This window comes from Saimiri boliviensis, chromosome 8 (assembly GCF_048565385.1).
Source record: "Saimiri boliviensis isolate mSaiBol1 chromosome 8, mSaiBol1.pri, whole genome shotgun sequence".
Taxonomy (NCBI): domain Eukaryota; kingdom Metazoa; phylum Chordata; class Mammalia; order Primates; family Cebidae; genus Saimiri; species Saimiri boliviensis.
Window position 1 is genome coordinate 50,002,933 of NC_133456.1, and position 12,763 is coordinate 50,015,695.

The following is a 12,763-nucleotide window of genomic DNA, read 5'->3' on the forward strand; positions in this document are numbered from 1 at the left end:
CATTTGTACTCACCCAGTAGTTGTTTTTCAAATAATAATAAGCCCTAAACAATATCAAACTTGGTAAAAATGAAATCTGCCTGAATAATCCCCACATTGTGAAATCACAGTAACATCCATCTTCGTACCCTCTCAGCTTGCAGTATCTGGTACCAGTACAGGAATCACCATTCTTTCCCTAGTGGATGCCGGGAACCATGGATAATACTGAACCCTATGTACGCTCTGTTTTTTCCTACATGTACATACCTATGATAAAGTTAAGTGTATAAATCAGGTGCAGTAAGAGATTAAGAATAAAATAATAGAATAATTATAACAATGCACTGTTCACAATTGTACAAACAGAAGATCCCTGCTTGCTGAGGATCTTAGTAATTTCTTTCTTTTTTCTTTTTTATATGGAGTCTTGGTCTGTTGTCCAGGATGGAATGCAGTGGCATGATCTCGGCTCACTGCAACATTTGCCTCCTGGGCTCAAACGATTCTCCTGCCTCAGCCTTCTCAGTAGCTGGGACTACAGGTGTGTGTCACCATACCCAGCTCATTTTTGTAGAGACAGGGTTTCACCATGTTGGCCAGGCTGGTCTTGAATTCCTGATCTCATGATCTGCCCACCTTGACCTCCCAAAGTGCTGGGATTACAGGTGTAAGCCACTGCACCCAGCCAGCAATTTCATCATATATTTCCTTATTAGTCACAAATGTTCATTTTTTTTCTCTTAAAACAAGCACCTTATATCTTTTTGGTATATCTGAATTGCCAGAATCACTACGCTTGTGCTTTGGGGCTATTAAAATGAAAGGTTACTTGGGCATAAGCACTGTGATTCCATGACAATCAACCTGGTAACAGAGATGGCTACTCAATTGCTAGCAGGCAAGTAGGGTAGACAAAATGGCTATGCCGGACAAAGGGAGGATTCACATCCTGGGCAGAACAGAGGGGGACAGCGTATGACTTTATCACACTACTCAGAACAGTATGTAATGAAAACGTATGAATTGTCTATTTCTAGAATTTTTCATTTAGGAGTTTCAGACTGTAGTGAACTGTGAAAAGTGAAACTGCAGATAAGCATGGACTACTGCAGGAGGTCTTCAAGAAGCACTGGTCAGATACATCACTAAATCACACTTTTCCTCCCAATGTATTGGCTATGCTAGCTCATCATCCCCATTTTCCAGATAAAACAAGGAACTTAAATCACCCAACCAATGTCACAGGGATAATTCAGAGCAGTATTTGTTTGGATGAGACACACAAATACTGGATCTACTAGGACTCAGACATGCGGCAAACTGTACATCTCATGCACACAAATTTGCTGTATATTTAGTGCCCTTCTGATCCACTCTATAAATTCCTGGGAAATTTTCTTTTTGTTAATATAGTTGAAAACATGGGTGGTAAAGCAGCATAGAAAGCAAAACTAACATTGTAAACAGGGATCAACCTCCAAGCCCAGAGGACCCTGCCTGAGGGGAAAATTGCATTTCAGGGCAGTTCTCAGGAAATAATCACTGATCACCAGCCCCTCACCCCAAGCGCCATCATATCTGAACCCTTCTGGTTTTTCCATGGGTAGAAAACCAATGAGGCAAAAGGGACTACCAGTTTGATTTCCTCAGGCCTCCTGTCTCCGAAAACATGCTCGCCGAGAAATGAAAGAAAACTCCTTCTGAAAGGGAGGTTTGTGATGAAGCAAACTTCACAGAAGGAAGCATTTACTCAAAAAGCAATTTCCTTGGCCAGTCATGTTCTGTAAACCTTTCCCCCTCCCCGACTGGTATTTCAGATATTGGTGTTTAAGCAAGAATGTTCTTTAATCCTAGAGTGATGTCAACTCACAGTGCTCAGAACGAGGAATGGAAAGAGGCATAAGGCCAATTTCTGTTTTTGCTGGAATCTCCTGAACATTTCATTTCCTATTTGCTTCTGCTACATATGGCTTCTTTTTTCAAAGGTACCTTGAAGAGTCTTTGGAAGTGCAGGCAAGGAAATTCTCTTCAAGGAGAAAGGAAAATCTGCACTGCAAGATGCTCTGCAAACACACCAAGAGAGGGATGCAAGCACGCAGCACACAACCAACAATGCACAACCTCACAATCCTTCTCAACACAACGTGGCAGGCAGCAGCAACTGGGTTGTCAAGGTAAAACCTATTTGAAGAAGCCAATCCAGCTGGGGGCTTTGCACAGTCCAGATCCCCAAGCATTTAAAGCTTGTTTCTCTGCAGAACTCATTCAATTATTCAAAAACTATGAACATGTATACCCTATGTGGGCACAGTGTATTTCACAGTGTAATGGTCAGCAAGCTGGACACGGTATTGCTCTTGGGAGGCTTATATTCTGGGAGAGAAGACAGGCAATTAGCAAGTAATCATCTATCACTACCATGACAGGGAATAAAAGAGCGAGCTACCTGAGACAATATGGTCAGAAAAGACTGCTCTGAGGAAAGGCCAGCCAGTTGAGGAGTGGCAAGCATAAATATCCCAAGGGAAGAAGAAGGCATCTGTAGGCTCTGTGCACTGGCTTAAGCCAAGTGAATAAGTTCCCACATAGAAGGTAGAAGATGAGGTGGAGAAGTGGGCAAATCTCCCTTCCCTTTCACACTGGAGGCACAAGGGCTAGAAGATGAGAGACACTCAATGATTCATACACTGACATCACTCTTTTCAAGCATCTACTTTGTGCTAGGCTCAGAAGACTATTAATCAGGCGAAGCTGTAATAAATCCAGACTCAGCAAGCTGAAGGTAGAAAGGCCTGCCCAGAACAGCTGGACCAAGCACTGCCTCCGAATGTGGGCAGTGACACTTTGGGGCTCAATGTTTACTTCTGGGCCTCTCATGCACCCTAACATCGGCACTGCTTATAGTAAACTTTTCCCAGAAAAGCATGTGAGCAGCAAGTTATTTGCACATGTGGTGATTACCATGGAGCAGCAAGGATGCAGGCTGACCTCGCAGACTTCTTTCTGAATGTGCACCATATGTTTGGCAGAGCTAAAAGAGCTATCCCAGCACCATCTAGCCAGGTGCCTGGCACTGGATCTCATAAGCTGGCAGATGAAAAATGACTAATATAAAAATCTATATTCTAAGGGTACTCACCAGTCCACTGGATTGGTCACGATTCCTTCTTTCTACAATAGGATCTTTCTGCCTCTGCTTACAAAACTGCACCCTCTGAAGCTGCTACTCAACTGTTGGAAGTTACATACCCTGTGCAGCCTACAAATCCATTAATTTCTGATGGAGCTGTTCCAGTGCCCTTCAAAGAACCTGGCCCATGTGAGTTGCACAAACAAATTAGGAGCCAACCTTTCCCAAATGCCTCCCTCTATTTCATTTAAAAACCCTCTTTAATGAAGACATAAAGCCTTGAATACAGCTGAAACACTGTGCTTACCATGCATGACAGCAGATTGTCACACAGGATTTCAAATGCTTTTTTTTTTCTAACCAGAATAGTTGAAAGAAACTGAGATTTCCTTGAGTTCAACTAACTGTTCATTTTATATGCCCTATAATTGACCATAATCCAGAAGTGAGAATAGGCAACAGAGATGTAAGGCAATCGCAAATACACACACACACACACACACACACACACACACACACACACACACACAGCTTTAGCACAGTGAAAAATTAAAATGCAATGCCAGGCTTGTGAGTATTTTGAAGGCTCAGGCTAGGAAAGCAATACCCTCACCTTTCTCAGCTGCCTACCTGCATCTAACCTTCCAATTGTTGATGCCTGAGATGCTCAAGATGTACTGGAGAAAGAGCCATGCCTGAGAGATACATACAGCTGAAATATTGCTGTTGAGGTTTATAACTTCATGAATGGAAAACCTAAAAAATCACTTACAGGTCCTCATCTTTTAATTAATATCACCTCAGCACTACTTAAGGGTTTAAAGGAGTTTCATTGGTTGGTTTTTAAAGGACAAAGATAAAATGCTTTGAAATAACTCATTATAATTTTAGGTATCTATATAAAGGTCCAGACACAAATATTTGAAAATGGCCTGTTCCTAGAATCAGGGTTTGACACAGATCTTTAAAACTTTCTAGCCCAAACAACGATGTGACATTTGTATCCCTTTGGCCATATTACTTCCAAGCCTTTAGTGCTCCAGGAAAAACGATCTTACCGCAGCACTGCTAGATTTAGGTGGGGATCAAAATCACCAATGTTTGAAAATGATATTTTTATATTAACTTGATTGAGAGTTGGAACTTGGACTTACACTGAGACAGTCTGATCCTTCATTGACAAGCTATGCTGAGAAATCATTCTGTGGGCTAAAGAGGATATGGACTCCCAAGAGTCCTCTGGGGCATTGCTGGTGAGAAGATATACCTGAATAACCTCTTTTGAAAACAGTTTAGCACTGCCTTCTAAAGTTGACATTCACAATACTCCACAATCCAGCAATATTACTCCCAGGTATATATTCAAGAAAACTTCTCATGTGTACAAGAAGATAGGCATGAGAGTGTTCAAAGAAGCTCTGATTAGTAGAGAGAGAACCTGGTAATGATCAACGTCCTGTCAGAGAGCAGATGATTCAACTGTGATATGTTCACATAATTAAATACTATGGCTCAAGCAAAACAAATGTTTGAGAGTGACACACAGCTCATAGGGAAAAATCTTAATATATTATTAATTTTAAAAATGTCCCTAAAGACAGTAAAAATATATGCATTTTAGGAATCCATAGAGATGCCTAAAACTATATGAAAAGACACAAAACTGTGGTGACCATGGGATTCTGGATGCTGGATGACTCCATGTGAGAAGACAAGGGGACTTTTTTTGCGTGGGACTATCATATTGTTAGATGTGGGATAGTAGTAAAATCATAGCTTTTGTTCTGGGCAATAGGTTTGCAGATACTCATTAATCATCATTAAATGTAACTACTTGCATAGAAAATCAGGCTATGATGAAAAACAAACAAAAATGACCATCCTTGAGAAGCACGGAAGATTACAACATAGGATGACTGCAAATTTCCTTAGAATAGAAATCTAGCTCCCATTCCAAGATGTTCACAGAACTCGCAACATAGTAGCATTTGCCATATAAAAGCACTGAAGCTATTAATTGGATTCCAGATGTCTGAAACTGATGTATCCCTTCACTGAATCCCAACTAGAATCTATTTGGGGTATAGCGCTTCACACAGGTTGCTGTTCTTAATTAAAACTTCTCTGCCTTAAGAGCTTTATGTCTGTGAGACAGTCATCCAAATGTTCTCCTCTCCATAAATGTGCTCTTAGGTTTTATCTCCACAGCAAAATGCTTGCCTAGATTTTAATAAACATGTCTGCCATAGTAATATAAATTTCACATGCTTTCCACAAGTCATAATCTCTTTAGTCCTTTTGTTTATGTTGATTCCCACACCAAGAAGGCTGTTTTGAAGGTTTTGCAGCTCTGTCTCCATTTCTTCTGCCTATCATTGGGGAATGAAACAACATACTGATTGCTATTTGGGTAGGAAACGCAGATAAGGCGTTGAAAGAAGTAACTAATTTCTAAGCAATTTTGCTCCTTTCTCTCTCTTTGATTTTGGCAATAAGTGACCCCAGTTCATTGACATTGGAGTGAAGCCTGGTAGCCAATGTATTGCTTCAAAATCTGTGAGTGTTCCTAATTGGTTATCAGACTGTGTCTACCAGATGCCAAAATTAAATTTCTTTTAAATCAAGAAAACTGATTTTCAGGCATCCCAGAGGCAAAACAACTCCCTGATTAACTGTTCTTTCACATTGCAAATGGTTATATGGGCCTTGAGAGAGAACTCATCTGCTTACAAGAGAAGTCAGATTCTGGACGCCAAAATGCAGATAAACCACAAGGAACAAATACTCTTCCATGAAAAATGGAGAGCTGGGCTGGTCATGGTGGCTCACACCTGTAATCACAGCACTTTGGGAAGCGGAGGCAGGCGGATCACCTGAGGTCAGTTCAAGACTAACCTGACCAACATGGCAAAACTCCATCTCTACCAAAAATGCAAAAAGTAGCTAGGCATGGTGGTGGACGCCTATAATTCCAGCTACTCGGGAGGCTGAGGCAGGAGAATTGCTTGAACCCGGAAGGTGGAGGTTGCAGTGAGTCGAGATCATGCCATTGCACTCCAGATTGGGCAACAGAGTGAGACTCCATCTCAAAATAAGATAAAATAAAAATGGAGAGCTGTTTCTGGCTGAAGGAGAGCTGCCCTCAGTCCAATGCTGGGGAACTTTTTGCTCCGGGAAAGTGGAAACATCAAAGGATTGGAGCCCAACATTAATGATGGCATAATTATGTGGCTGTTGTTAACGGTTGTTTTTAATGGAGCTCTATCTACTGAGTGCTTGCTCTCTGCCTGGCACTGTGCTAAGTGCCAGGGGCAAACATGATTTCATTTACTCTTCATAAGAGTACCTACCCCGCCATGGTCCTGTCATTTCCGTTTTCAGATGAGAAAGTTAAGGCTTAGAGAGGTGATCTCATAGTTAGTAGGCAGTTGGGACTCCAGGGTTCCACTCCCTTTCTCTGTATTCCCGCTACTCTTATAACAATATGTAACATTTGCTAAGTAATACAGACTAAATTGAGGATCTAACTTAAAGCGCTTTTTCATACAGAATCTTATATGATGAACTCTGGGGTAGGTAGAGCCACAATATTATTGTCCCCATTTTATAGAGAATGGAACAGAGGACCAGGGAGATTAAGTGAATTTCTGGAGTCTTCTGCCATATTGGACTAAAAGGCTCAGCATTGCTCTACTAAAAAGGTCCCTCAATTAAATATAACAAGGTGGCCTGCTTCTAGTCTCTGAATTGGAACATCACAACTGACAAAGCTCATATTGTGGGTTCTCTTATTTAAAAAGCAGAAATTCTAGGTAATGGTCCAGTGCAATTTTAACCCCATCTCCAAATCCTTGATCATCAAATGCTCTGGTCCTGAGTTACGGGTCCTGGACATGGTTTCCTCGGCACCGTAGTTAGGTCCTTACCATCTTACCCTCCTCTCTCAACCCTTTGTCCTGTCTGTTTTCATCTCATGTAAGTAGGAGTTAGTCTTTAAACCACCTGCCTTGTGTCTCACTACCAGCCCTTTGCACATACTATTTGCAACCCATAATTAATGACAGTTTCATGGTTTCCTCTCCAGATCCCCCAAAGCTGGACTTAGGTTGCCCTCCAAGGTGGTTCCATTTCAGGACACTTACTGTACATACCTTCGAATTTATCTATCCTCCCTCTAAATTATAGGTTTCATGGGGGCAAAATCATGTCTTTTCTAAGTAGCCAATCTTTGTTTGACTTCCCAGATATCAGTATTTTATGGTTCATTCTATTACCTTAACAATGACCTTTTAAAACCAAAGCTAGGCACATAGGAGAGGCTCACTAAATACTTCTCACCCAAATAAACCAAGCACAGTAAATATTCAGAAGGATGACACAGTTATACCCATCCTCAGTCCTCAAAGAAGGGTTTAATTATGTTATCTAAACCATATGATATACTAGTAAGGCAGTCTTCAGGCATAATAAACTTACAAAGAATCAGGTAGACAGCCTAACCTTGAGTAACTCCAGTCTCTGCCCCGGATCCCACAGAACGATATACTTCCCTCTTTTAGGGAAAGCTGGAAAGAAAACCACTCCGCCAGCAGAAGGGCAAACGAAAGGTATGCTTGTGCCTACACAGAGGTTGGCATCCGACCTTCATTTGTGACCCATAGTTAACGACAGTTTCATTATTTCAGAGGCTAGAAAATCACCATGGAAGCTGACCTCTGGCTGTCTCACAGCTAATCAACTTTTGAGGGAAAAGCTTGAGAGAAAACAAATGACAGGTCGGAGCCCCAGGCTGTGGTCTGGAGTGTGATTTGGGTGGTCTGCCAACCAGTGAGAATGCATGGTCACATGCCCTCTCTGTGCTGGCCCCATCATGATACCTGCTCACCCTCCATTGAGTAAGGTGGGAACCTGCATCCCACCCTATAGAAGGCTTGGCTGGATGCCTGCTGGTTTCTACAAGTTCCTTCTCATTGTGTGCACTCTTCTACGTGGCTTCTTAATTGTGCATGTGCACAGCTGTGTCGAATGGAGTTGCTTTTGCCTCTGCTCAGCACGTATTACGTTTTTAATCAGTATATATAATTACTTACCGAAAGCTGCCAGGCCAGATTTTCTGAGCATTAGTCTAATTAACTTAAGCTTGATAATTATGTTTCAGATACCATAGCAGTACACACGGAATCGGCAGACTTTGCCACCCGCTTATTTGATTCCAATAACAGGTTTTCTCAGACACTGGACTAGTTCTGATTTTTTTTTTTTTGGAAAAAAAAAAAAGGCCATCTGGTAATTATTTTGGTTTCAAAATTTCCCCTCAGATAAAATCATTCTGCTATTTAGGATAGCTTTTCAAATGATTAACACAGATTGAACTGTTATAGTATGTTTCTGTGTGTTTTTACACATACAAGTCTGTTTTTACTAATATAAACTCAAACTGAGGAAAATGAATGTGTAAGGAATTCTGATGATCTAATGACAAAACTGTCCATGTTTCAACTGTTCTGTATGTTGCCTTGTCCATTTCAATTTGGGTTGATGAAAAATGAGAAAAGCAAAACTAAACTAAACACAACACAAAAAAATACCCAGATTTATAAGGGAGAAAGGTCAGCTTCTTGTTCAATGAAGGCATGATAAATTCCCACACTAATAAGGCCCAATTCACCTAGCCTTACCATGTGCCAACCACTGCAAAAAGCCCTTTTTTATGGGCTATCTCATCTAATCATCCTAACAACCCTATGTGGTAGTGATTACTAGGGGGTGAACTGCATCCTCCTGAAATATATGTTGAAGCCCCACTCCTCAGTATCTCAGAATGCAACTTTGTTTGGAAATAGGGTCTTTGTAGAGGTAATCAGGTTAAAATAAGGGCATTAGCGTGGGCCTTAATCTGATATGACTGGTGTCCTTATACAAAGGTAAAATTTGGACCCAGCAGCAGCCATGCACACAAGGAGATTAAGTGAAAATGAAGGCAAAGATTGGGGTGACAGATCTCTAAGCCATGGAATGCCAAAGATCATCAGCAAACTCCCAGCAGTGAGGTGAAGACACTGAACACATTCCCCCTTAAAGCCCTCGGAAGGGACCACCTCTGCTGACACCTTCACTTTGGGCTGGTAGTTGCCAGAACTGTAAGGCAACAAATTTCTATTGTGTAAACCACCCGCCCCAGGTTGTGGTACTTCATCATGGCAGTCCTGGCACTCTAATACCTATATTACCACTACTCCTCATTTCACAGATAGCAAGGCTTGGAACAGCTATGTGATGTGTCCAAGTCTGCACAGCTGTCAAGTGTTAGGGCAGGAGTCCGCAGCCAGGCCTTTCTGACTCCCATGCTCAACCCTTGAGCTCACCCATGCTTGTGCCACTCTGCTTTTCTGCCCAGGAGGCTGAAAGAATCAATACAATGAATCCCAGAAGTGGGTGAGGCACTATGAACATTGTAATGCTTCTAAGGCAAGAGTCAAGCTTAGGTGGTGGCTGTTGCCACATTTGCACATAGCCTCTTTTATTTGAAACATAAAATGACTACTTGAAATCCCTGCATTCTAGTTTTAGAGGGCAACCACATAAAATTTAAATTTTCATAGGGTGAGAGTAGCGGGTTTATTTTGTTCTCATGTAAGAAAATAATGGGCCAAAAGTACCACTTACCGATTACGAAAGACAACAAATATCAGAGCATAACTCAATGAATAGAATTGCAGAAGGAAGAACAGGTGGGCTTTCCCAAGATGTCATAATAGACGGAAAGAGAGAAAGAGAACAAACCTGCTCTATAAAGGCCAATGACATGAAATGATAATCATTCTGGGGAAAAGATACAACCTTGGTCCAGGAGGAAAAGCATGGGAATATGATAAAAAAAAAAAAAAAAAAAAAAGAAAAAAGACAATTCTTAAAGAATGTCTCCTGCAATAGATCCAACAGAAACCCTGACACCAGATAAAGGAGGGAGCTCAGGTTCATTGAGGGCCTATTACATTTGGGGTAAGTTTGAGGGTAAAACCAACCACCTCAAATAACCTTGTGAAGTAGAAACTATCACCTTCCACTTTGCAGATGGAGAAATAAAGTTCTAAGCAGTCAAATAATTAGCTCAAGGTCAGCTACTCCTTGGTCCAGCAGATCACTGGAAATGCTGACGTGGAAGAACGGCACAAAGCTTTGTCCTAGGGAATACGACTTTCCTTCTTCAGACCATTAATGTCTCTATGTCTGCGGGGACGTGCACAAGCTCACACGTAAGACCCAGACTTCTCATGATTAAAAAATTTCACAAATTACCTCTAAGTTGCTCTAAAACAGGAGTACTTATCATTTTCAGGCATGTCAGCACTTTGAGAATCTGATCAAAGCTATGTACGACTCCTTTCCCTAGAAAAATATGTGCACACACATACATGCATACACTTTACTTAAAATTTCCAGAATGTTTGTACACCCTCAGGGATCCATGAGTCACAGCTTTCAAACCCGCAAAGGATACATCTGCCTCCCAGGAGCCCAGCAACTTTATGACACTACTAGAACACGGAATGCGCGCTGGCACAACCTTGATCAGGACAGTTCGCCTCCACAATCACTGGCTTGTATCTCCATGTTGGCACACCCACCTGCACCGCTGTTGGGGAGCTCTGCTGTGCCTCATTGATTTCCATTCACTTACCTATGTTCCCGGCCCCACATAATGCAGGTAGAAACTGAATGTTAAGTGAATTTGGAATTAGAAGACCTGGACTTGAGCTCTAGCACTCCCTCTGGGTCACATTGTTTCATCTCCTTGAATCTCACTTTTATCACCCACACTATTAAGCAGAAATCACCTTGGTTTGCCTCACCTTTACTGACGGATTGCTGGGAGGAACATCCGCAGCGATGCAGGAGGAAGTCATTTAGAATAGTAACTGTGAACACTGACTGTGTGTAAACACTGTTCTAAACACTTTACATTTATTCATTCATCTTTATGACCGTCTTATCAGGGTGGCCGTGTTAGTATCCCCACTTCAGATGTGAGGAAGCTGAGCACAGAGAGGTCTGGGAACTGGCCCAGGTAGGCACAGGGCTGGGATGCAAATGCAGGCAGGCTGGAGCCAAGGCCAGCCCTCCTGACCACTGTGCATAGTGCCTCCTTGGGACAGGCAGTGCCATAAATATGTCAAATTATCCTAACGAGAAGGCAAAAGAACGCTATGGGCTTCTAGTAACATTAGTGGAACTTGGAGGTGTGGGCTTTGCAGGGCTTTAGATTTAGACCACCCAGAAGAGCTGTATTATATCTAACTGCAACTAGCTCATGCATCCACAACTGCAAATTCAGCCCTGTGGTAGCCAGCAAATATCCCCGGAGAAAATCAGCAGCCTCATGTAGGAATCATAGGGCCAGGGCCCCCTCTCAAAAAAGCTCATTCACATGTACTTACTTTGACTGCCGTAATGAACACATTTGTCGGCTTTCCGGCTTGTGGTTTACCTGCCTGTGACCTCAAAGCTCATATGATACCACACGGTCTCTTTTTCCTACTTTAAACAATGCTCATCTTCCTCCTTTGAATTATTTGTTTGAGAGTTTCCACCTTAAAGTCTTCAAGGGGTCAACAATTCAGATGGATCTCGGTGGAAATCTTATTCTGTAAGGCCCCTGTCTTCTCAGGCAGCCAAAGCACAGTAGTTGACAAACAGGCTGGGAACAGAGCCATGATCAGGCTTCAAGTCCTGCCTGCCCAGAGCTCACAGCCCTGGTGGGTGACCCGGAGCCTAAGCAGGCACCTGCAAAAAGCCTGTAAAGTTCTGTGATGAGGAAAATATGGGCAACTGTGGGAGTCACAGGAAGAGGGTACCTAATCCAGCATGGGGGAGAGGGAGACCCTAGAGGGTCTAAAAAGCTGTGTATCTTCTCTTTGTATTGTCACAAAAATCTAGGAGTCCTGATGAGCTCAATGTTAAGTGTTTGCATGCTATGACTCACTTCATTGAAAACATTTTAAAAATCCTGCTTAGAGCATCTTCCCCCACCGTTCCCTTACCTAGCTCCTTCTCACCCTCTGGGTCTCAGCTTCAATATAACTCCCTCTTTTCTTGAAGCCTTCCTGGAGCACCCTACACCGCCTGCCACCTCCTGTGCCATCGTCTTCCTGCGCTTCCTTCCCAGGTGGCAGTCTTCACCTTGCTGTCTCAAGTGTGGACCGCAGACCGGTATCACCTGACGGCTTGTTAGAAAAGCAGAACTGAAGGCCCCATCCCAAATGATTCCTTGGTACTTTAAAGCTGCCCGGCCCAGGACCTTAGTCATCAGCCTCATGTGACTCTCAGACCCTCATAACATGGCTTGTCTGAACTGAGAGGTGCTGCTGGTATAAAATACATACTGGATTTAGGAGACAGTGTGAAAAAGTGTAAAATATCTCAATAATTATTTTGTTAGTTGCCTGCTAAAATAATATATTTTGGATTAAATATTACAACTAATCTTTTTTTTTTAATATGGCTACTATAAAACTGAACATCACATGTGTGGTTCCCATTATGTTTACGTTAGACAGGGTTGCCCTACAATGTGAGAGGTGCTGGCCTAGGGTATTAATCAACAACAGGCCCTGGCAGACGTCAGCCAATGGGTCAAAAATGGCCAGGTGC

General features: G+C 42.3%; 2 protein-coding genes across 10 annotated transcripts in view; one reads left to right on the forward strand and one right to left on the reverse strand.

Annotated features, from left to right (window-relative positions):
* LOC120367205 (protein GVQW3-like) overlaps window positions 1-12,307 on the forward strand; it is a 693,292-nt gene extending 680,985 nt beyond the window's left edge. For all 4 annotated transcript variants that reach the window (XR_012518800.1, XR_012518797.1, XR_012518798.1 and 1 more), the window contains one exon: window positions 1,968-12,307. The gene's annotated coding sequence lies outside the window, so the exon portion shown is untranslated. The remainder of the gene's footprint in view (window positions 1-1,967) is intronic.
* The window catches only part of FHIT (fragile histidine triad diadenosine triphosphatase), a 1,474,674-nt gene that overhangs the window by 11,765 nt on the left and 1,450,146 nt on the right, over window positions 1-12,763 (reverse strand). The window lies entirely within an intron of this gene.